A 22,381-nucleotide genomic window follows, 5' to 3' on the forward strand; every position below is an offset into this window, starting at 1 on the left:
GTTGATTATCTGCTGGATCTCAGCTTTGGTGCTGATAAGGGCGCATGCAAACCTCAGGCTTAGCTTTGGGGACACCAATAATGCAAATGGGATGCAGCTGGTGGGAACACGTGGCCTCCTGGGGGTTGGACCCACTGCTTTGCAGCATGACTGCCCAGTGCCTATTTCCCATGCAGTTTCCCATTGCACTGCATGCTGGCTTGGTGCATTGGCTGAGCACTGCTGAGGTGATGCTTCAGCACTGCCCCATCCCTACTGCTGGCTGCAGAGTGAGATGGAGCAGAGGAGCTGCAAGAAGAGGGGCTGCTTTGCTGCTGGTCACTTACGCCTGAGCCCTCCTCGGTGGGGAGAACCTCTGTGACTGCAAGAGGTTAAAACTCTGCCCCTGTGTTTACTTTAGTTGGCTGCCACACTGCGTAATAACCTGTCAGCACTTCAGGTGGGGATTTATTTGTGCATTAAAAATTGCCTGGGGCGGGCGGATGCAGACACTCTGCAGCATGCTGGAAAATGTGCCTCCAGCGTAAAAACAGCCTCTCCAAATATTTCACCCTTTTAATAAGTGCATTTAATTAAAGTCATATAACTTTTTTTTTTTTATTATTATTATTAAAAAGGAGGGAGGGGAGGGGAAAAGAAGTGGGGCCTGCTGAGGCTGCGAGCAAAGGCTGGAATACAAAGAGGGGGTTTAAATGTTTGTATTTAATGGAAAAGTCATCAACAACATGTTGTCTTTCTCTTTATTTCCCAGCCTCGCTTTTGATTGTGGATAGAAAGTTGAAGGGAGTTCCTGGATTTCCACGCTGCCTTTTCTCTCCCTCTTCCCCTCTCCATCCACTTCCATTCTCTTAAAATGCTGCAGAACTATTAATTTTTCCAAACAAACTTGCCAGATGATGTTGCTCTTGGACCGGCTCTCCACTGCTTTCCCTTTTCTCATTTAACCTCCTTGTTTCTCTAAGTCGGATCCTTGTGAATCTGTGCGGCGCCGCTCAGTGTGAGCGTGGAGGTGGGGAGCGGTGTGAGCAGGAGCAGCTTCTCTGTGATGTGCAGCCCCAAACCCGGGCTCTGTGCTGGCCCTCCAGCTGAGAGCAGGCTGGATGTGATAGAAGGGCATTGCTCAGCCCGTCCCGTGCCTGGATGCCAGCACCCTTCGCGTCACAGCTGACATCTGTGGTCAGAGGGGTGGAGGATTTCAAAGCTCCGCTCCGATAAGTCCGATGTGATCAAATTCCATATGGGAACGTGCTGAGAGATCAGTGTTACACAGAGCTCCTTTATCCTGGTGCAGATGGCACTTACAGGAGGTGTGCTGCGGCGTGGCTGAGGGTAGGGAGAGCATTCTGCACTGGGTTCACCTGCACTGCTGTCAGCATCGCTGAGATGGGTGAACAGGGTCAGGGCAGAGATGTCAGTACATCCCAAGTCACGGTGGGATGTGATGCGTGCTTTCTTCCTCCTTCTGAGGAGCATAAGGCTTGCAAAAATCCCCAAACAACCAAAAAAAAAACCCAACCCTGAAGGCTGTATTCACCACGGGGCAGCCTGGCTCTGAAAGTTCCAAATGCTCTGGAGCTCTGTGCTGTGTGGTGGCTGTGTGCTACGTTTCCAACCCTACAGCGTGTTTGCAATGCATGGCTTTGCATTGCAGATCTGTAGGGTTTTGGTGCCGCTGTCTTGTTTGCTTCTCCCTGCCTCCCCTCTCCGTGGTGCAGATTTGTCCTTGCTCTTTGAAGACTGTGTTTTTTTCCCTAAAGGAAAAAGGTGGATCTGAAATAAAAGGAAGGGGTTGAGGGATTGGCTGTCCCCACACACTGTATCCCCAGCATGAGCACCTGGGATCAGTGTGGCTGTGGTGCCACCCTCCTGCACAGTGCTGTGCTGATGCCATTGGGCAGCAAAGAGCTGCTGACCCAACAGGGATACGTGGTGGGCTTGGGGCTTTTGGCTGAGCTGTGGAGATGGGCTGAGAGTCTGCACCCACTCCAGTCCTCGATCCAGGTCCTATGAATCTTTTATTTCCCCTTACCTCTCCCCCCCAAAGTTCACTCTGTTCACTTTTGTTTTGAGCAAATGAACGTGCTGTGAAGGAGACTTGCATTCCTCTGGATAATCTTAGGCAAACATGGCCTGGTTGTGGTTTTTCAGTTAATCGGAGTTTCTCTTGCCTTTCATCCCCTTTCCCCTGGCATCCCAACTGGAGGCTCTGCGTCCTGCTCAGCAGTGGGACGTGGTATGGGGATACAATGGGGACAGGGGTGGCTTCAGTGCAGGTTGTGCTGAGCCACTGGTGTGTGCTGTTTGCCCCAGGGTTCCTTTCAGTGCTGGGAAGGAGCTCAGTGCATGCCATGTCCTGGCTGCTGGGCTCATGTCAGTCCCATTGGCTTCACCCAACATCTCTTCCCAAGGGGAGCATAGGTGCTGTCCTGGCAGCCTGTGCTGCTGCTGTGCTTTTAGCATTACACCTTGTTGAGCCCTTGCAGTTTGCATAGGAGATTTCTGCAGGGCCTGATTGTGCTTAATAATAACGGGGTCTGTTCATTCCCTTGGCAGCTCTGCTGGAGGGGATGTTCTATGGCACTCAGCAAAGTTTATGGGACTTCTTAAGTTTCGCCCAAGCCTTTTTCTTCCCCTTCTTCCCTCGTTTTATTTTTCCCCTTCTTTTCTGCTAAACAGAATTTCGAGTTGGAGCCACCAAAAACAGACAGTTCTTTTAAAACTCAGCTTTGCTACAGTGCTAAAATAAACACGGGGGAACTGCAGCTCGCATGAAACCACTCTCACCAGCCATGTAAAGTGCATAGAAAACATGGATGTCAGGTCTTGGAGTGCCTGGGGGTGCAACAGTATGGCATCAAGGGGCATCTGTCCAAGCACACGGATGGCAGGTCCCCCCCATCACCTGCAGCTGTTTGTTTGCAGCAGTCGCTCACAGCCCATCAATGTTCTGCCTCAAAACTTTTGGGTTGGTACTAATTCTTGCTGGTGTTTTTTTTTTTATAGATATGTTTGTTTCACACCAGCAGTTTTTAGCCCCATTCACACTATCTCCAGGGTGGGGGTCTTGGTGCCAAAGCACTGCGCTGAGCTGCTGCTAGAGGAGAGCAGTGGAGAAGATGGAGGTTACAGGGTTGCTTTGCGGTGCAGGGGGTGGCAGCACATCCACGCTGGGCCCTTCTGAAGGGATGGGGCTGTACTTGTAGCATGCATTATCTCACATAGGCATTTTCCTTCCTAATGGGAAGTCCCAAGGGACTCCAAATTCCCCACAGCTTCTCAGATTGTGGGGAAGGACAGCGGGTGTTCTGTTTGATGTCAGCACGTTGGATGTGGGCTTGGGGAGTGCACAAGGGGACCTCTGCAATTCAGCTTTTTCCTGCCCCAAAGCAGAGATCATAGAGTCATTAAGGTTAGAGAAGACCTCTGAGGTCCCCAACCCATCCCACCATGCCCATAACCACGTCCATCAGTGCCACATTCTTGCATTTCTGGAACATCTTCAGGAACATGGACTCCCCCACTCCCTGGGCAGCTGCGCCAGTGCTCAGCCACTCTCGTGGAGAAGAAATGTTTCCTAATACCAAGATGAAGTGATGTGTGTGTGGTGGAGCAGGAGGTGGGTGGGAAGGACAAAAGGGCTGTGAAGTTTTAATGCAGTTCTTGGGCCATGATGCTGGGAATGAAGGTGGCAAAGTGGTGTAGGGCATCTGTTGTAAAGTTTTCTCGAAGGCTATGAAGGTTGGAAAGCCTCCACAGGGAGGGATGGTGTTGGGATGTGTGTGGATTAGATGAAGGAGCGCAGCTCACAGTTGTGAAGTCCTGCCTTCCCCTGCACCCTGCTGGGTGCTGCAGGAAGATACAGGGGTCAGGTGGGGCTGTGATGCAGGGAAGAGTAGGAGAGTCCAGCCCTGAACTCTAGATGGAACTGGAATGGGCTTCTGAGCCTCTCCACGGTGCTGCTGTGCAGTCCCAGCGGTGTCTGCAGGACTGTGTGCAGATCATTGGATGTGTGGGTTTGGGATCTGCCTTCCCCACCATCCCACACACCCAGCACACCACTAACAGGGGTTTATTATTCCTCCTCCAGATGCCAGGTAAGCTTGGCCCTGCCATAAAACTCCAGCAGGCGCTGGGAAAACACGGCGCTGCCAGGTCTGTTTGCCATGGGCGACGGCAGCTGTTTCTCCTCCTTGGCCCCATCCAGGCCCCTTTCCCATCAGCACCTCTGCAGGGAACTTTTTCCCACCTAGAAAGCTGTTGGAGCTCTTGGAGACGGGGGAGGAGGAGTAGGATGGAGGGCGCCCATGGAAAGCAGAGCATTTCCCAGGTGTGTCAGCGGGTGACTTGCAGAGCCCTTGTCCATCACACGGTGAAGTGCTCAGGGTGGGATTTGTGGAATTTTCCAGATTTGCTTGGGAAAATCCGTGATCTGACTGGAGCAGGAACTGTGAGCATCCCATGCATCCCACCAGAGTGACTTGTGGGGTGTTTGTTGAGGCGGCATCCATCTGCTGTGCATCTGCAATGCTTGCATTCCTCAGTAGTGATCAGGAGGTGATGCAAATATTTTCACTGATTATGGACTTGGAGAGAACAAGATCCGTTCAGGTGATGGGAGGGAAAAGCATGCGTGTGCCCACTTCTGCTGCTCCGGATGTTTGCTCTCTGTTTTAGAGGGTATGGCAGCTAGAACTTAGCTAATTGATTTAATTGCCAAAGGGGGCCGGTTGGGAACACAGTGCTGCAGCAGCCAGGTGGGCAGCGTGTGGTGTATGGTAGGGTTTGCTGCCTGAGTCAGGTGAGGAGTGCATCCCACACCACAGGTACGGACATGCAGCTGTGGGGCTGGGTGAAAGGCGCGTGCAGATGTTCCTGGAATTCCCAAGCCAAGCAGGGAACAGGATGCATTGGGAGGAGCTTGCCAAGGGGCTGACAGGATGAGAGCTGCGGGTTCTGTCCTTCTGATGGCTCTGGGGCTCTCCGTGGGGTGGCTCTGGCAGATGTTGGTGGCAGTGATGCAGTGGTTGTGCTCCTGTGGGTTGTTGCCTGGGAGGTTCTGTGCTGCTGAGTGAGGCTCAGTGCAGTTGCCGGATCCCGGAGGTGATGCTGTGGCTCAGTGTCATCCCTGCTTGTATGGGGCCAGCACCAAGGCCATCTTGGTGGTGTCCACCTTTGGAAAACCAAGTGTGGCAAGATGGAAATCCCACAGACGGAAAAGAGCCTGCTTTGTCCAGGGGGTTTCTCTTATGCATGGCTTCGCTTACAGGGACTGTGTTGGAAGCCTGTTGTGTGGTTACAGGGCTTCAGAAACGTGTTCAGCCAGAGCCTGTGCTCTGGAGAAGTTTCCTTATGACCTCAGGGAGCACACGCGTGATTCCTGCCAAGAACTCAACATCTGCACTATTGATACTTGGCAGGAAGCTTTAAAATCCATGCGTGTTCCCTGAGGTGAGGAGGGAAAGTGCCTGGATCTGCAGCTCCATCTCTGCACTGCCTCCAAGCCAGGAAGGAGCAGGACCAAAATCCAGACCCCTGAGGGCAGTGGGATATTCTGGGTCCTCAGTGCCCCATACTGTGTGTGCAGGGAGCTGGGGAGCCTCTCATGGGTCCTTCTGCCTCCCAGACTGGAGTTTCCTCTGAGTTCGGAGTGATGACAGCTAGTTGGGCAGATGCTCGTGTCAGAAGGGCAGCAGATCTCATTGCACATCACCAGCTCAGGGCAATTGCTATGCTTCTGCAGGGATGGAGAGGACTCTGGGGACGTGTGCTACAGTATTGACACTGCAGTGGTGCTGGTGCTGGGAACCGTGGGTCTGCTCTGAGCAGTGCTGTCTTTGGAGGATGCAGTGCCTTTAAGAACCCCATTGCTCCCAGCTCGAAGTTGGCAGCCAAATTGGGCTCCTGGGTGTTGCAAAGCAGATGTTTGGAGACTGTAGAGCTGTCCCCTCTGTCTGGTGCAGCAACTTTTGTTTCCCAGCTCATCGGTTCCAGAGACTTTAAATGCAACAAGCAGCTTGTTCTGCTGCTCTCTTGCCCTTAGAAAAGCCTCTGACTTCAGCAAGCAGGTGAATGCCCTCTATAGGCAAGAGGTTTGCTTTATTCCTCGTTGGTCCTGCATAGGACTGGGGCAGCTGCATGGTCCCCTTGCAGAGGAGCAGTGTGCGGGGAGGCAGGTGGGATTTCTGCCACGCTGTCACCTGCAGATTGCCATCGTGATAATCCTCCCAGAAACAAAAATATGGAGGAGAACCTGTTGGACAGAAAGTGGAGGGTTGGACAGAGAGTGCAGCTGCGTTGGGGAGCAGGAGCGTGGCCAAGGGCACACGAGTATGCATGGGGCTGCTGCAGCTCTCAGTCAAGTTGTAGCATTTAATTAATGAGTCGTTATTATTGTTGCTCTCATGTGAGGGATTGGGCTGTGTGCTCTGGTGAGCAGAGCTGTCTGACTGCTTGAAGTTGGGTAAAGTCAGGTAAATCCATTACTTGGGGACAACACAGCCACAGCATGCAGGGCTGCCGAGCTGCCACTGCGTCCCACATCCATGGCAGATCTAAGCCTCTCTCTGTGTCTGCCTTGCTTTCCCCATCTGAGTAACGCTGCATTGGATACTGCTGCTTCATATGGCAGGGAGAAGATTTATCCCTTGCTCTAGTGAAGACATGGGGAATTTGGTGACAGGAGCGTTGGTGTGAGGGGACACAGCTGTCCCCGTGGCACTGGTGGCTCTGTGCTGTGCAGCGTTGCAGTGTCCCTGTGCCCCATGTTCTGCCCATGGCAGGCTGCATGGTGGCCCCAGCCACTTTCCCCCATGCCAGAATAAACAGAGGTGAATGGCTTTGCAGGCTCTGCCGATGGCTTTTCCAGCAGTAATTAACTGGTCTGCAATAAAAGTCTGAAGGTTTCTGGGCCGTATGGCTGCTGCCCTGCTCACCGACCTGATGCATCACAGTGCAGTGACATTGTGGCTGCAGGGCACATAGCTGCTGTCACCTTCCCAAATCTATCCATCCCAGAGCCTGGGGGTGTGGATGGCTCTCCCAAAGAGGAGAAAGCACATTAGAGCTGCTTGGTCCATGAAGCCGGGTGTCCTCAGGAGGCACCTCGCTGTCCTCACACTACACTGGGGCAATGGAGGCATTTGCTGGGCAGGGCTTGGAGCATGTCACAAGGGCATATGCCAGGGTTTGTCCCTATTTCTCTCTTCAGGCTTTCTCGGGGAGGAGAGAAAAGGGGAACAAGGGACACAGTCACCTTTGTCCACCTCATGCGTCTCTGGGGATGCGAACAGAGTCGTACAATCCAGGAAAAATCCTCTTCCCCATCATGGAGCCACGGCTCGTGACTTGGATGGTGCAGAGGGGCTTGTGGGTTTTCTTCCTCTCCCTCCTGGTTGCCTTCCCAGCGTCTGTCTGTCCTGGCTGGCTCGGATTTTGGGCCAACCCCAAGAACACTGAGTTTACTTTGAGGAACGTCCCCCTTGGGTGGACCCTGCGGGAGGAGGATGGTGGTGAAGGGAACTGTGCCTCTCCTGTTCCCAGAGCTTGTTTGAAGGTTGCTGTGGTCAGCAAGGAGGCTGCCTGCGAGGACCTGAGGATGTTTGGTGTGAGCTCATCTGGAGGCTTATTTAGGGACCACCAGCGAGCTGCCGCGTACCGCAGGAATTGGGCTGCGGACACCTTTTGATATGGCAAAGGCAAATATTGAGAAACCCTTCTGCACGGGGAGGGGGCTGGTGGGCACCGCCTGCAGGCTGCAGCTGGGATGGAATTTGTGATGGATGGCAGTGGGGTGGCACATGAAAGGTGCACAGAGGTTGTTAAAGCGGGGACCCAGAACCCCCGGCTGCCTCTGGGAGACCACCAGAGCTCTGTGGGGTTGGGACAGAGCAGCGTGTATTCCTTCTCCTCCCTTCATCTTTAAATACCACCCCGCAGATCGAAAGGAAAAAATAAATGCACTCAAAATGGCATCGTTTTGCGGTGCCTCTACGCCTATTTATATTTTTATTGCTCCCACCGTTTTTAGATAATAACTTTCTTCATGAAAGCATTGCTATGTATGTGCAATTAATTCGTGCATCATCTTCAGAAGGCAGTTTTATAGCTGGGCGTAGGGTGGGGGCTGCGGGTTCCTGGATGGGCTGATCTCGAGGTTTTCAGCCCCTTTGGGGCCAATCTGACCTCCCGTTCGTGAGGCTGTGAGCTCTCCTGGTTGAGCTATTATGGAGCACGGTTGCTTCATTCCCACTGTGTCGGGTGAAAATACATTTCCCAGCAGTGAAATGAGTCAAACATCCCCAAAAGTTGGTGTGCGGAGGGCTGAATCAGGCTGACATCAGGCAGAGCCCTGGGACAGGGCTGGCTGCTCCTCCCCCTGGCAGCTCAGCTCTCCCATTCCCGGTGGAAAATGAACCAAATCTTTTGACTTCCGACCGAAACGTAAGATGTGAGATAAGTGTTTACTGGAAGGTTCCTGCTGCCAAATAGCCTGGAGACCCTTTCCTTCCTCCTCTCTGAACAAGAGTCCAGGTGTTAACCGCCTCTCTGAGATATGTTCCTTAGCACATCCTGATGTGAAAGGAGATTTTTGTGTTTGTCAGAATGGTTCGGAGCCTTTGAGCAGCACGCAAAAACCACAGGCTCTGATCAGACGTCGCCATCCCCAGAGGTGTTCCATCCATGAAGGTGTGGGACATGGTTATGGGTACGGTGGGGATGGGTTGGGGTTGGACTTGGGGATCTTAGTGATCTTCTCCAACCTCAGTGATGGTATAATTTCTGCTCACCCCCAGCTATCCGTTACAGATCCATTGCAAAGCTGGCACTTGGTGCATGGAAGGATGAGGGGTTGTAACGCTGCTGCAGGGTGGGGTGGGCACAGGTGTGAGCCTGCCTGCTGCTGCTTCCTATCTGTGGTTGAAGTGCAAATGGAGCAAGCTCCAGCCCCACAATGTTTGTCTTGGAGATTAAATCTGGAGAGCCCACGGTCTCCAAGTCCGTGCTGGAAGGAGTAGGGAGGGGGGCTGAGCCCCGCAGTGCGTGCTCTTCTTTAACCCTGCCTTATAAATGAGGGGTTAAAATGAGAAAGGGTGAAGAGGTGCAGGGCTTTGAAATAAGTGGAGGCAAAAAGATGAGTGCAGCCTGAATTGTCCCACCTGTGTGTGGGTTTTGTGCTTTCTCTTGGGGAAGAAAACACAGAACTCAGTGATGCTGAAGCTGGAAATGTCTGTCCCACAAGTAAGGACACAGAGCATCTGCTCCTTGTGTGTGGCCAGCTTCTCCCATAGCTTTGGGCCATATCAGAGCTTTTTCTGCATCTCTTCCCCTCCTCAGAGTTCTGAGTCTGCTTGTTCCATTGCATCCCAGCTCTGTGCCTGCCCAGCATGATTTGTACCATGCACCCCTGCCCTGGTAAATGTGATCCTGAGCTGCAGCCTAGCATCCTCTGGGCACTGAGCATCATTCTTGTGGCCAGCAGGGAGATCTGCTCCAAGTCTTTAAGGCTGATGCATGGGGCAGGAGAGGGGGGAAGCATCTACCTCTGGGATACGTTGCAGTAATGTTCCCAAACACTTCATCTCGTGTACAGTGCGTACTACAAGTGTTCCTACAGTGCTCAGGGCTGTTTTTGCAGTGCTGTTTGTATAAGAGATCACGCATGGTGCCTGCATGCTTCTGGCACTTATAAACCCAGGTAGGCTGTGTTTATCCTGGGGATTGGCCCTGGTCGCAGTCATCTGGGGCCTAGCCAGCAGCATAGCTAGACTGATACATACATGCATATATACACACACACATATATAGATTATTATTTTAAAGAGCCCTAGTTGTTGAGAGGCCAAGCCTGCTTTGCTTGCTGTGCTGATGAAAAATGTGGCTGCACGCAGCTCTACTCTGTCTGAGCTGGGGTAGTTGTGCCAGTGGGCAGGGGGAGCATGTGTGGGATGCAGCAGTGTGACAAACGGACTGCTTGGTGCAGATCTAGGCTTGGGACTGTGAGGTCTGTTCCTCCCATGGGATGGGTTACTGGGTTGTGGATCAGCACCAGTAAAGCATGTGGACCCAAAGTTCTCAGTCTCGTCCAAGAGCCCTCCTGGAAATTGGGTCAACCTCCAGCATCTGTGTCCTCCCTGGGAGTCCAACCCCAGTATGCTGGGGCTGGGCTGAGTGCTTGATCTAGAAGGCAGAATTTAATTAAATGAGATGTTGATCTCATCCACTGGGAGTTCTCCTCGTGGGCACTGTGCCCTGGATCATGCCCAGGGCATGGGAGGTAGGAAGGAGGAGGGTGGTGGGAGGAAGACTGGGCAGATGGGGGTACCCAAGAGCTGCAATTGGTTGTTGAGGGATGATTGCTTGTGATGGTCTCACGCCTTGAATCATAACATCAGACTCAGCTTCACGTGGCTGTGCATAGGAGAAAGTGAGTGTGACGTTGTGGCACATTCAGTGGGGTTTGTCGTGATGCTTGTGAGCGTCGGGTGAAGATCAAGAACCCTTGGTCTCTTGAAGCATTATGAGTGCAGATCACTTGTTTGGGTTTCTTGGAGCACTGGTGCTATTTCCTCTCTGAGGAAAGAGGATGGGTTTTAAAACAACGCCAAAGTGAGCGTGGCTTTAGAAATGAAATCATATTTAGTGCCTGTGATCCTCCCAGTATTACATGAAAATATCTTTCTTGGAAACTTGACATCTGCCCGCACTGTGAGCTCGCTGAGATCTGGAGAAAAGAGCTGGGAGCTGCCTGCCAGGCAGGGATGTGCAGGGCTGGGGATGGGTTGGCAGCTGCAGGAACTGGGGTTGTGCTGGTGCTCCGGCGAAGGAGAGCCTATTAAATGGGAATGGGCCGATTAATAAATCAAGACACCTGAAAAATGAAACCAGGGGGTTGAAAGAAGGTTTTTTGTTGGCTTTTTTTTTTTTCTCTCCCCTCTTTTTTTCAGACTATTTTTTTTTTTTTTTTTCTTTTCCCTCGGTCCTTTCTCAATTAAAGCAAACAAACATAAAGCTGCAGAGCGTGGCCGTGTTGCGCTGCGGTGAGCTCAGTGCCTGGTGCGGGTGCCTGCGTGGTGGGCGCTGAGCACAGCGCTGAAATGAGCCCCATAAATTACTGCTACAGTGCTGGGAGGTGTTGAAAAGGGATCAGTGGTTCCCCTGGCTCTGGTGGGCAGCAGTGGGGAGAGGGTTGGGGGCAGCCTGAGTTCCTCTCATGGGTAAATCATCTATTCTGGAAGGTGGATTTTCTCTAGAAATCCATCTTTGTGCATCTATGGTGTTGAGCAGCAATGAAAGGAAGATGTTGATGCTTAGGCTCCATTGGTACCCAGCCATACAGGTATGGAAATCACTTGGAATCACTGGGACATACATAGAAATGGTACAAAGCCCTGTGTCCAGCAGCAAGCCGGGGTGCTGGGGAGAGTGAGTTACAGGGAGCTTTTCACTTGGACAATTTCTTCCTGATCTACATTTCTATAATCCTGCATAAAGTTGAAGTTTCAACCAATTGGAGTTTTCCAAGCGAGAAACAGATAAAATAAAGTAAAATTCCTGCCTGGTTGTAGGAATGGCTCTGCTGGCAGATCACTGGCGCAGCCCCATCCCTGTGCTTTGCCTTCTGCTGGGAACGCTCTGTGGGGACATACAAAATCCCCGGGGTCATCAAATGTGCTGTAATCATTCCCAGTCCCATAAGCGTTCCCAGTCCTAGGGCTGAGTTCTGGAGCACTAAAAGAAAGAAGACCACAGCCAGTGCAGGTCCAGTGCGGGGTTGGCTGTGGCCATCAGCCATCACCACGTCGCGTTGCCTTGGAGAGATGTGGCGCTGTGCGTCAGGGCTGTGCTAAACCTGGATAGCTGGGTTAAAAGCAAGATGCAGAGAAGCAAAAGGGATGTGAGAAATGCCAGAAGTTGACCTGCTATGAATGTGACAAGGTTTGCGAGGGGCTGGGTGATGCCTTTTGCTGGCTGCTGCTTGGGTTGATCCCTGCGCTCTGCAGCACTGTGTGTGTGATGCTGCAGCGCTTTTGTGGCTGCAGAGGTGACCGTTGCTCCCAGTGGGGATTCTCAGCTGAGAACTGCAGGGCCCCATTGTTTTATGGCCATTTTTCATTCCTCTTACAGGGAAGTTTTATTTAAACTTAGTAATAAAAAAACAAACAAACAAACAAAAAACACCCCAATTTTGATGCCTTACTACTTGAAAACCAAAGACCAGTGTGTCCGTGGTTCAGAGCTCTGTGCTGAGTTATGCACATGAGGAATTTTGTGTTGTTGCTCTCCACTTTCCTGCTCAGAGACATCTGCCCAGCTTCTCCAAAAGCCAACACAGGACTGAGGGCAGCTCTGCAGCATGCCACCCTGTGTCAGCAGCAATCCTAATCCTGACCTGCGATACCATCTCACTGCAGCTCACAGGTAATTTTACCCCTTGATCCAGAGTTGAAGCCCACTGTGTGAATTACGCAGCGTTCTGCCATGCTGATTTACTGCAGCAAGTTGCATAGTTACCATTTTATAGGGATGGGTGTGTGGTGAGTTTTCCTGTTGCCCTGCAGGAGCCCTGGGGGGTCCCCAACAGCCTCAGTTTTGCAGCCTGCCCAGTTTCTCCCTCAAAGCACAGCCCTGATGTTCAGCATACTGCTTGCTGCTGTGAGTGATGGTGCCTGGGAGAGGGCTGCATTGTACCAGGGCTCTCGGATGAGGCTGTGTTCTGTGGCTGTGGTCCCGCTGTGCCCACCCTGTCACACTTCGTCGGTGCACGATATCCTTGTATTTCCTTGCAGAAGGAAGGGGAACACAGAGAACTAATCAGCTTTGGGTCAGCACAGGAAAAAACGCTGCTTATGTTGATAATCCCTGGGGATAGAGAGCAGCTCAAGGTTGCAAAACAAATGTGTAGCATGGTCATACTGTCAGGGAAATGGGGCTGGTGGAACAGATCCTGTCTCTGGCACAGGCTGGGCTCAGTGTGGGTGCTTTGCCACCTGTGTTTGGGGATGCTCTCTGGGGCAAAGCTTTGCAGAAAGCAGCCTGACCCCGGTGTGAGGACTGGGGCTGCCCTGGCTGAGCCCAAGCGAGTAGGATTTGCTGCACCTTTCTTACCCTTATGCTCCATTCACAGGGTGAGGAACAGGCTGAGGGTGTGAGGATAAGAATGGATACTCCTTTAATCCTTTTATCCTGGGAACACATCCCTGCTCGCCTTTGCTTGCAGGCAGGAGGTGCTGCAGAACTGGAGGACGTTTGCAGGTATGGAGAGCCCAGCTCTCCACTCTCCATCGTGCAGAACCAGTAACCCCAATAAACCCCAGTCTGCTTTGGGAATGGCATTAATGCACCCGGGCTGGTTTTGCCGTGCTGTCCTATCTGAGCTGGCCTGGCCAGCAGCCCTTCTGTTTCTTCCTATGTGTCTGAGCCTCCAGCTCATTGGGTAGAACCCAAGAGTTGGGTGGGATCATCAGGAAAAGGCAGAAAGCAAAGACAGCTGCTTGGTTCCTGCCTGCGGTGGGGGAATGCTGGAGTCCCAGCAGCAGAAGCAAAAATGCAGGGAGGCAAACAAAGTTCATGCCCCGGTAACACCGTGCTGCTGCTGTCAGTCTGTCAGAGGGTTATCACTTTGGGGATGCTTTTAATAAAGGAGTCTGAGCTGTCATCGGGTGCCAGAACCTGCAGGAAACCTCCAGCCCCTCCTGGGAGCGTGTTTTCCAAGCCTCAGTTTTGCTTACCACCAAAAATGAAGGAGGATAGGACTTTCTTCATTCTTTCATCTGCTTGTCAGTCTTAATGTGACACTTTAAAGAGTGTCATTGCTTGAAAGAATTAGCAGGGCCAGACAGAGGTGGAGGCCCCCTCATCCCACACACACAGCAGGTGGAGGTGGGTGCGCTGAAGGAATTTCTATTGGGGATGATCGAAGGGATGTTTCCAGTCTCACTTGTTTTAGGGGTGAGTGCCTATGGCTGTGGTGATGTTTGGGCTGTGATGCCCCCAGTGGCACAGAGAGCATCCCCCCTTGAGGAGCTGTACTTTGTGGGACACACTGCAGCCGCAGCCATTCCCTTTCATTCCTCGGATTTGAGACCAGCAGGTTGCTGCCATGCTGGAAACAGATGAAGGTGCTTTCTGCAACTTGTGGCTGCTGCATCTGAATGCTGTGAGTATTTTGGGCGTGCTGGATCTTACACCAAGCTCTTGATGTAAACAGTGAACACCCTTTGCTCTCTTTGGGGTGCCCAGCCCTAGAACAAGGGGCTCTCGTGCATCCTGACCCCTGCAGTGCAGTGCTGAGCATCCTGTTCTGCTCAGCCCCGGGTTAGGGAGGAGCACCCTGCAGCCATGAGCACATGTGAGCATATGTTTGGTTCCAGGCACTGTCTGCCCGTGATTCATGGCTATCTGCACTGTGTCAGGTCAGTGACTCAGTGCCGTCCCAGCAGCAGCTCTGTGGCAAGGCTGACAGCACCTGTCTGGGATGCTGTTATTTATTAACATGTTACCAGAAAGGGTGGCATGGGAACAGAATGGCTTCACTTCCTTTAGCTGAAGGAGTTTTAATGGCATCTGAAGCCTTCTGGGATTTCGGCAAGGTTTTGGTGTCTGATGCTTAGGTCTGTAAATGAAGGTAATCTCTCTGGACAGAATCTGAGATTGAGATTGGCTCTTACAATGGAGTCTGATGCTTAACAAGAGCATGCATTTGCTTTGCAGCATTGTCAAAAAGCTGCTCCAATGGAGTTGACAGCAAAGCCACAGGGCAATGAGATGCTCCAAGAGATGTGTGAGGAGGTGGGATGGGAGGTGGATGGACGTCCAGCAGGGGAAGCACGTGGCCAGACAGAGCTGCAGTTATCCCCTCTTCAGATGGAACACATGCAAATGAGCAGAGAACACAGGATGGGTTCCTTGGCAGCACCAGGGAGTGATGGGCTTTCATCCTTCTATGATGTTCTGTGGGGTTGCTGGTGTTGGGGACACGGGGTGGCGGTAGGCTGTGCTGTCACCAGTGCTGGCAGAGCCTGGGAGGGCACCATGTGCTGGCAGAGCCGTGACTCACCGGCTCTGTTTCATCTCTCAGATCTTTTGCTTTTTTTCCTTTAATCCACTTGCCGCAACGACTTTATTTTACAATCCATTGCTGGGTTCACTGAAGAGCACTTTGGTCATTAAGCACGTTGGGGCATGTGAATAAATCTGCATCTCTCAACTGCGGATTGCTTTCAGGCTGGTATCAAATCGCCTTCCGCTGGGCTGCGGGAGTTACAGCACAAGCTCCCTGCGCTGCTCCATGTCCACCACCTCCGTGCTTTGAAGGCCAGCTGTGTGTGCAGGTCTGCAGGTCCGATTGGTACAAGCCCAGCTCCTTGCAGCTCCTTTCCCATGCCAAAGCTCTGTTCCCCTCTGCAGATCCACAAACTGTTGATCTTTCCTTTCTCTTTGCAGAGGTTTGGGTTCAGGCTGAGCTCTGCCTGGGCGTGCATGCAGGACCCAGTGTGAGGAGGTACTGGGTGTGCTGGGACCAGTTGCTGCAAACAGGATCTAGCTCTCCAGCTGCATTTTTCTCAGTCCAACCCATAGGATGGGAAGTGTTTCAGCAATAAAAGCAGAATTGGGGCATGTCTGAGCAGGGCAAGGGGTCTGCAGGAGGGACAGGCGGAGGGAGCAGCACGGAGGTATTTCCAGCTGATGAGAGCCGAGTGAGCCATAACGCGAGCGCTGCCAGAATCGTTTCCCTGTCTGTTGGTTTCCTTTCCTGTTTGGCTTCGCTGCCTACACAGTTTGTGCTCAAGATGTCTGTAGACGCGATGCTCTCATCCTCCGTAGCCAAAAGCCTCATTTTTGTTCCTACGCTTTGCTCGGCTCCTTGCAAGCCCGTGGCAGGGGGTACAGGGCAGGAGGCAGCTCCCCATGCAGAAATGCGCATCTGATTGTCATCAAACTGCACTCTCAGTGCCTCCTGTTTGCTCTGGATGGATGCGCTGTCTTCCCCGGGCGGCTGCTGAGTGCGGAGGCAGCCCCGTGCCCTTGCTCAGTGCCGGACATCTCTGCTCTCTGGGGCTTTAGTGGGCTCACAGAGAGGAGAAAAACAAGGCGGGGGCTGGAGGAGCATAGGGCTCGCGGTGGGTGGCCAATGTGTGCTGCTGTGTGTCCTCCTGTGGCTGGAACAGCAAGGGCTGGGGAAGCAGATGCTGCTGGGTTGGGGAGCGTGGGGGCTGTGGGAGGCAGCGGTTTGGGGTAAGGGAAACTGCACCTGGAATGTGGTCCTCTGTGGGGTTCATGCTGGAGGATGTGCAGATGGTGGGGACAGGGGGAGGTGAGTTGTGGGTGGGTTTGGTCATATCCCCAAGGTATGGGGAGGATGGATGGGCCTTCGGCAGAGGGCGTCACGGGGACAAAGTGAAGCACTGTCCTACTGTGCCTAGTGAAATGAGGGCACCTGTGGGGTGGCAGCTGGGCTGCATTGCCAAGGATGCCAGCAGTCTGCGTGGGGAGGACAAGCTGAAATCCCAATGGGCCAGAGAACAGGATAGGAGGACATCCTACAGCAGCAGCCACGGCAGGAAATGTGATCTGCAGCGTCCCCATGCCACGGTGTCTCCATCCCGCCATGTCTCCATTCCTCAGTGTTCCCATCCCATGTCCTCATCCTGCAATGTCTCCGTCCTGCAGTGTCCCCAGCAGTGCCGGCCGGCGCCCTTGCAGGGAAGCGGAGCGCATCAGGAAGCGCCTTTGATCTCGGGTTGCTAACACCTTTTCAAATGAGCCGCACAAACAAGTGCCCTCCTCCCCTGTCCTGGCCGGGGCCAGGCTGATAACACATCAGAGCGTACGCACACAGCTGCGATAGCGTTGTTTTATGGTGCTTTGATTGCTGCCAACCACGCCGCTCGCTCGCGGGAGCTTCAAAAGCAGCTCTCCATCCCTGCAACGCCCTGTGCAAAGAGTGCAGCGCCGGGCTGTGGGCACACAACGTCGATGTGTGTGCGTGTGTGTCTACGCCCAAATCTTTTTGCCCCGTCACATTTTTGCTATGGCAGCAGGGGTGGGTTTGGGAAACCTCCGGGGTTTACAGAGCTGGATGAGTACGCTGAGGTTGGATCTTTGGGCATGCACTGGGGTGCATGGATGGGAGAGCTCCCAGAGGTGCAGCGAGGGGATTTGCAGCCACTGGCCATGTGTTTGCCAGCGGCGTGGGAGTTAACATTGCAATGGGGGCAAAGAGGAGGAGAAGGGCTCAGACCTCCCCCCCCCGTCCAGCCCCCCCCAACTGCTGTGATTTCATTGAGGCTGTGTATTGGCCTCCCGAGAGTCAAGCAGGGTAACACCACAACATAAACAGAACATCTGGAAGCTCTTAAAGGATTTTATTTTTTAACACATTTACAAGAGCCAGGGACTCTCTGCAAACTTGGAGATGCTGCACGGCTCCTTTCCCCCCGAAGTTGACTGTCAGTGGGTGTGGGGCCGTTCCCCATCTCTGTGCAGTATTTCTGGGGGGCTCAGTGCTCGGCCAGGAGGTGCCAATCTGGCTGGCATATTCCTTGCGAAGTCCAAAGCAAACAGATGATAAGTGTGGTGTGATAAGCGAGCATAAACCTATTCCCGTCTTTCTGCGTGCTCCTGGCTCATGTTGGAGCAGGATGGGGACTTGAGCAGGGTTTGCTGGATGGAAAACCTGTTTCACGGAGCAGGGGGGGCTGAGCCACATGGGAGCTGGTGGTGTTGCACGTAGCAATGGGGTTTGGATCCTCCATACTGTGCTGCTGGGCTGAGGGACCTATAGGGGAAGACCATGTGCAGCAAAGCCAAATGGGATGATGCATTGCCATGCTGGTGACAACATCTGCTGTCAGACTGTTTTCCTCTCCCCATCTCCATCCAAGTGGCGGCAAGAAAAAGTCTAAAAAAAAAATAATAAATGGCTGGGAAAGTTGTCAGCCTGCAGAGCAGCTCTTTGGGGTTGGGTGATGTTTCCAGCCTGTGTCAACCTTGTGGCTGCCCTGCATCCTGCTCTGCACAGTGCTGCAACGTGCCACTGTCCCTTCATCCCTTGTGCATCCCTTGCATGAATACAAGCAAAATGAGCTGGTTCCCCTTCCTATGCACTCACATGTGTAGTGGTTTTGTCTCTTCTATGGAATCAGCCATTTGATTTCCTCTTGCCAGCCCCCAGCCATGTCTCCTGCTCACCTTTATGCTGGGTGTGGGTGTTGGGCTGCAGTGGGTCCCCGCTGGCCTTGGTGTCAGGCCTTGGAGATGACACTGAGAACTGCTGGTGTGCCTCCCTCATCCATCACCCCAAAGGGTAAGAAAGAGGAATGTCGATTTCCTCCATCACAACCCACTAACGCTGGATTTTTCCTTTGCAGGGCCAGCAGTGGAGGCTTGAGGTGCACCTGAGAGGAGAGCCGATGCACTGCAGCAGGAGCAGCCACCAGGACCTCACCATGGATGGGAGGGAGGAAGGACAGAGGCAGCACAGTGCCCGGCACCCGCAGGGATTGGGATGCACCCGGGGTCATGCCGTGCTCCTTCCCCAGCACTGACGTGGGAATGGCCCCAGTGCAGCCTCCCACCATCGCCACTGTGATCCGGGGTCCTGAGCTGACCTCGCTCTCCTGCACCCACGCAGGGCAGGGATGGCTGAATTACTGCTCCCTGCTGCACTCTGCACATCCTCCTCCTGGCCGGGTGGCCTCAGGATCTGTGGGGCTGGATGGCTGCGTGCTCTCGGGTCAAACAGTAGCTCCATTTTTTCCCTTGTGAAGCACCAAGAGCTTGCCCGGTTCCAAGGAAGTGGCTGTGGATTTTTGTTTTATTTTATTTCTTCTCTCCTCCGTTGTTCTTTCTGAATCTTTTGGGGAGTTTTGGGCTCTTATCGAGGATGCCCAGACCTGCACTGGGTGCAGCCCAATGCAGAGGGGCGAATGCCTCTGGAGAAGCAACGGGAGCAGCACACCAAGAGCTGGCAACTGCAGTGCCTTGGGACTGAGACTGTCTGGGAGCTGTGTTCCTTCACATTGCATAGCTGCATCCTCCCCAACACATCTCATAAGGGTGAGGTGGGATTCTGGGGGGCACAAAGCCAAACCGCAGCGAGGGGGACGTCAAGAAGGGGAAAAATGTCACCCTCAGAAACAATTAAACTGCTTAATAAAATCCGTTGCCTCTCGGAGTGCTCGCTGTTCTTTTCCGTTTGCCTTGGCTCAGCCACACTTACATCATGGCCCTATCGCGGGGCTGCCGAGTGGACGGGTTTGATTGCACAGGAAACCGGCGCTTTGGCAAACTTTTCTGCCCCGGTAAAGCCAGGCCAAGAGCTTAATGCCTTTGCTTTGCAGAAAAATTCTTCCCTGTCCTTTCCCTCTTTCCTTTCTGCAACCCCTTAACCATCACCTGCCAACTAGGCGGCCTCCCCTCGCATGCCTCCTGCTCCAAGAGCGCCTGAGATGCAGATTAAATCCCCTTAAATCGTGTTGTTTCTTGTCCATGGACTGTGTGTTCCCTCCCACCCTGTAGAGCTGAAGCACTGGAAGGTGCTATATGGAAACGTAACATAAAAAAAAAAAAAGGATGTTTATGTCATGGAAATGTCCTTTGATTTTTTCTTTTTTAAGAGTTATGTCTTCAATTACAAAAAAAAAGAAGAAAAAAAAAAGGATGTCCTTACATCTAAAAAGCACTGTAGCCTTAGGCACGTGTATGAATGTGTCAGGTGTTCAGGTGTGGTGGAGTGACTTGTGGTCTCGATATTGAGCTGGAACAGCAGAACCTTGGTCAGGAACATGGAGTTCTGGGCCCTTTCCTTTGAAAATATTACTTGAGTGTTTTAAGAACCATGTTTTGTGCTTGGGAAAGCTATGGCAGAACAGCAAAGCCCAGAAATGTGTGGACACTGCTTGGTGTTTGGTTTGGTAATGATGGATAATGGTGATGTCAAATTTGTTGTCATTGGTGAAGTGTCCTTGGAGGCAGAAGCCAAGGTGATGCTCAGCCCTTTGCCACTGCTCATGTTTGAGGTGGGACTGATGCTCTTTTCTCCTCCTGGTGGAGCGGAGCCATGCCTCATGGAGCACTGAGCAGGTGGTCGGGTAAATCACAGCATTCCCATCCATGAGCCAAACCTGATGGCACACCAGAGAAACGCTCTTCCTTGGCCAAGAAGAGCTGCACCACAGGATGGCCAACACATGTCCACGTTTCTCTGCAGTAGGATGCAAACTACTGGCACTGCTGCTGGAGTACATCTGCTTTTGGGATCCTTTCTCGCTGCTCTTCCCTGCCAAAGCTGCCCCCAAGACTGAATGGGTGCTGCCTTCCTCCCGCCCTGCTCTGGGGATGGATGGCAGCTCCCAGGACCCTTCCGAGTTCATAACTAATATTGACTTCAAAGGCTGTTTGCCTTCAGCGTCGGTCAGTCGTGTAATCCCGGCTTGTTTAGAGATGGTGAGCAAACAGAAAGCCAGGCCGTTAAAAGGGGAAGGGCGTGGGAGATGTATTGCTATTTACCTGTGGAACCGGGAGGAAAACTTGCCTGTCATTCTCGCTAATAAATATAAACTGGAAGCATGGATAAACCCAAGGGGATTTATTAGTTTGCTTTACCAAAGGCAAACATTAAGACAAGCTGGCTCAGCCCCAGGGCTGCCTTGGGCCTTTTGTGTGCTGCAGCCTGGCGCCTATGGGTGCCGATAAGGACGCGCTCTGTGCTCAGCCATATGAGCTCAAGGCATTTCTTCTGCAATATTTCTGTCTCCGTTTGGCTCGGGTCCTCCATGGAAATAGGCACTTGCATGGCCCTGCCTGGACTTTGGAGCCACCCCGGTGCCAAATTACTGCTTCCTTCCCCAGGGACATGGTTAGTCAGTGTGGTGGTTGCGGGTTGGTGGTTGGACTTAGTGAATTTAGTGGCCTTTTCCAACCCTAATGATTCTATGGTTCCATCTATCTTAGCACTCCTTGTTCACCCCAGGGCTTGTGTGTGCAATGCTGCTCAGGACATATAGACGTGAACGATGGACAAGGGGAGCTGGATTTGCTTTTCTAATGTGGGATCTCCTTTTGGAGAAGGCTCAGGGGCTGGGAAGTTTTCTATCCTGCGTGGAAAAGGGGGGAGCAGAGTGCAGCCGGGATGCAAAAGGCTCGGACATGGTGTGAGCTTAATTCTGTTTGCTTCAGTTTGACCAAAGCCACATTAGAAGCCATGAGCCATTGCAGGGGAAAAAGAAAAGGCTTTCCCTCATCCCAACCAACCATCCATCCATTCACAGTTCTCCCTTCTCATCACCATACCTCTGCCCCAATTCATCCATCCCTGCAGCATCTGGTGCATGTTTACAGGCAGCTCAAAATGCTCCTATAACTGTGATTTTTCCTCTGGGCCTCATAAACCCCTTCTGCTGGACCTGGGGGTGTTCAGGACCTTCTTCAGTCCCAGTACTGGAAGTAGGCAGGTTGGGAATGGGCTGCAACTGCATGCAGGATGCATTGGGCTGTGCTGGCTGCTGCATTGCTCCAGTGCTGGAGATAAATTTCCCATCAGTCACCATCTACAAAACTGTTTGGTTTGTTTTATTTGTTAAAGGGGGCACGAATGTTACAACTCTATCAGAAAACAAGGCTGTAATAGACCTATGAAAGGAGTATCGTTCCATCAACTCATTTGGTGCTAGGGCAAAATTTCTCCCCTCTATCCGTTATTTGGGACCTTTCAGCATCTCTCTCACACTGCTGTTTGTCTGATTTAGAGCAGAGAAGAGCAAAACAAGCACAATGAAAACCCTTTAGGGATTGTTTGGGCAAGGTATCAGCACAGCACAGCTCACTTCTTCAAAGAGGCACAGGTGCTCTTCATCAGCCTGCCCAGCTGGGGAGGAGATTGGGGCACTTCTCCCTTTGGAACTCTTGCCCTGCTCAGGTGCATCTCGTTGGTGCCTGGAGCAGGCGGGGGTTGTTCTTTAAAAAGGGCAGGGAGGAGGGGACTCAGGTTTTTGTGGTGGGATTTACTGGAGGGAAGAAGCTCTTCGCCATGTTCTGCTGCCTGGTGAGTTGGTTGATCTATTTTCTTCCTCTAAAATACCAAACTTTGCAGTTTTCTCTTCTGTAAGTAGGAGGAGGATGTGGCTAGCTTTGGTTTCTTGTTGCAGCTGAAAGAGTGATAGTGAGCTCCAGCATGGGATGTAGGCTGGGCTCAGGCTTGGTCTGAAGCCACCTACAAGGTGGGATTAGTAGGTGAGCCTGTGGGTATTGGTATCTCCATGCTGGGATTTTCTCTTGATCTATTTAGAGGAGAAACTGTTGTGTTTGGCCAACTGGTGTGTGGGCTTGTGTGCTCTAGCTACTGTAAGAGCTTAAAGAAGTTGGTTTTATCTTTACTGAAGTG

At 52.4% G+C, this 22,381-nt stretch overlaps 1 long non-coding RNA gene across 1 annotated transcript in view; it reads left to right on the forward strand.

Moving 5' to 3' along the window:
* The window catches only part of LOC122168066, a 38,117-nt gene extending 18,943 nt beyond the window's left edge, over positions 1 to 19,174 (forward strand). The window contains exon 3 of the long non-coding RNA XR_006171151.1: positions 18,369 to 19,174. This is a non-coding gene — a long non-coding RNA (uncharacterized LOC122168066). The remainder of the gene's footprint in view (positions 1 to 18,368) is intronic.
* The last annotated feature ends 3,207 nt before the right edge of the window (positions 19,175 to 22,381 follow it).

The sequence above is a fragment of the Centrocercus urophasianus genome, unplaced genomic scaffold (genome assembly GCF_019232065.1).
Source record: "Centrocercus urophasianus isolate 14NV4802_14NV808 unplaced genomic scaffold, USGS_Curo_1.0 seq_40, whole genome shotgun sequence".
In the NCBI taxonomy this organism is placed as follows: Eukaryota; Metazoa; Chordata; class Aves; order Galliformes; family Phasianidae; genus Centrocercus; species Centrocercus urophasianus.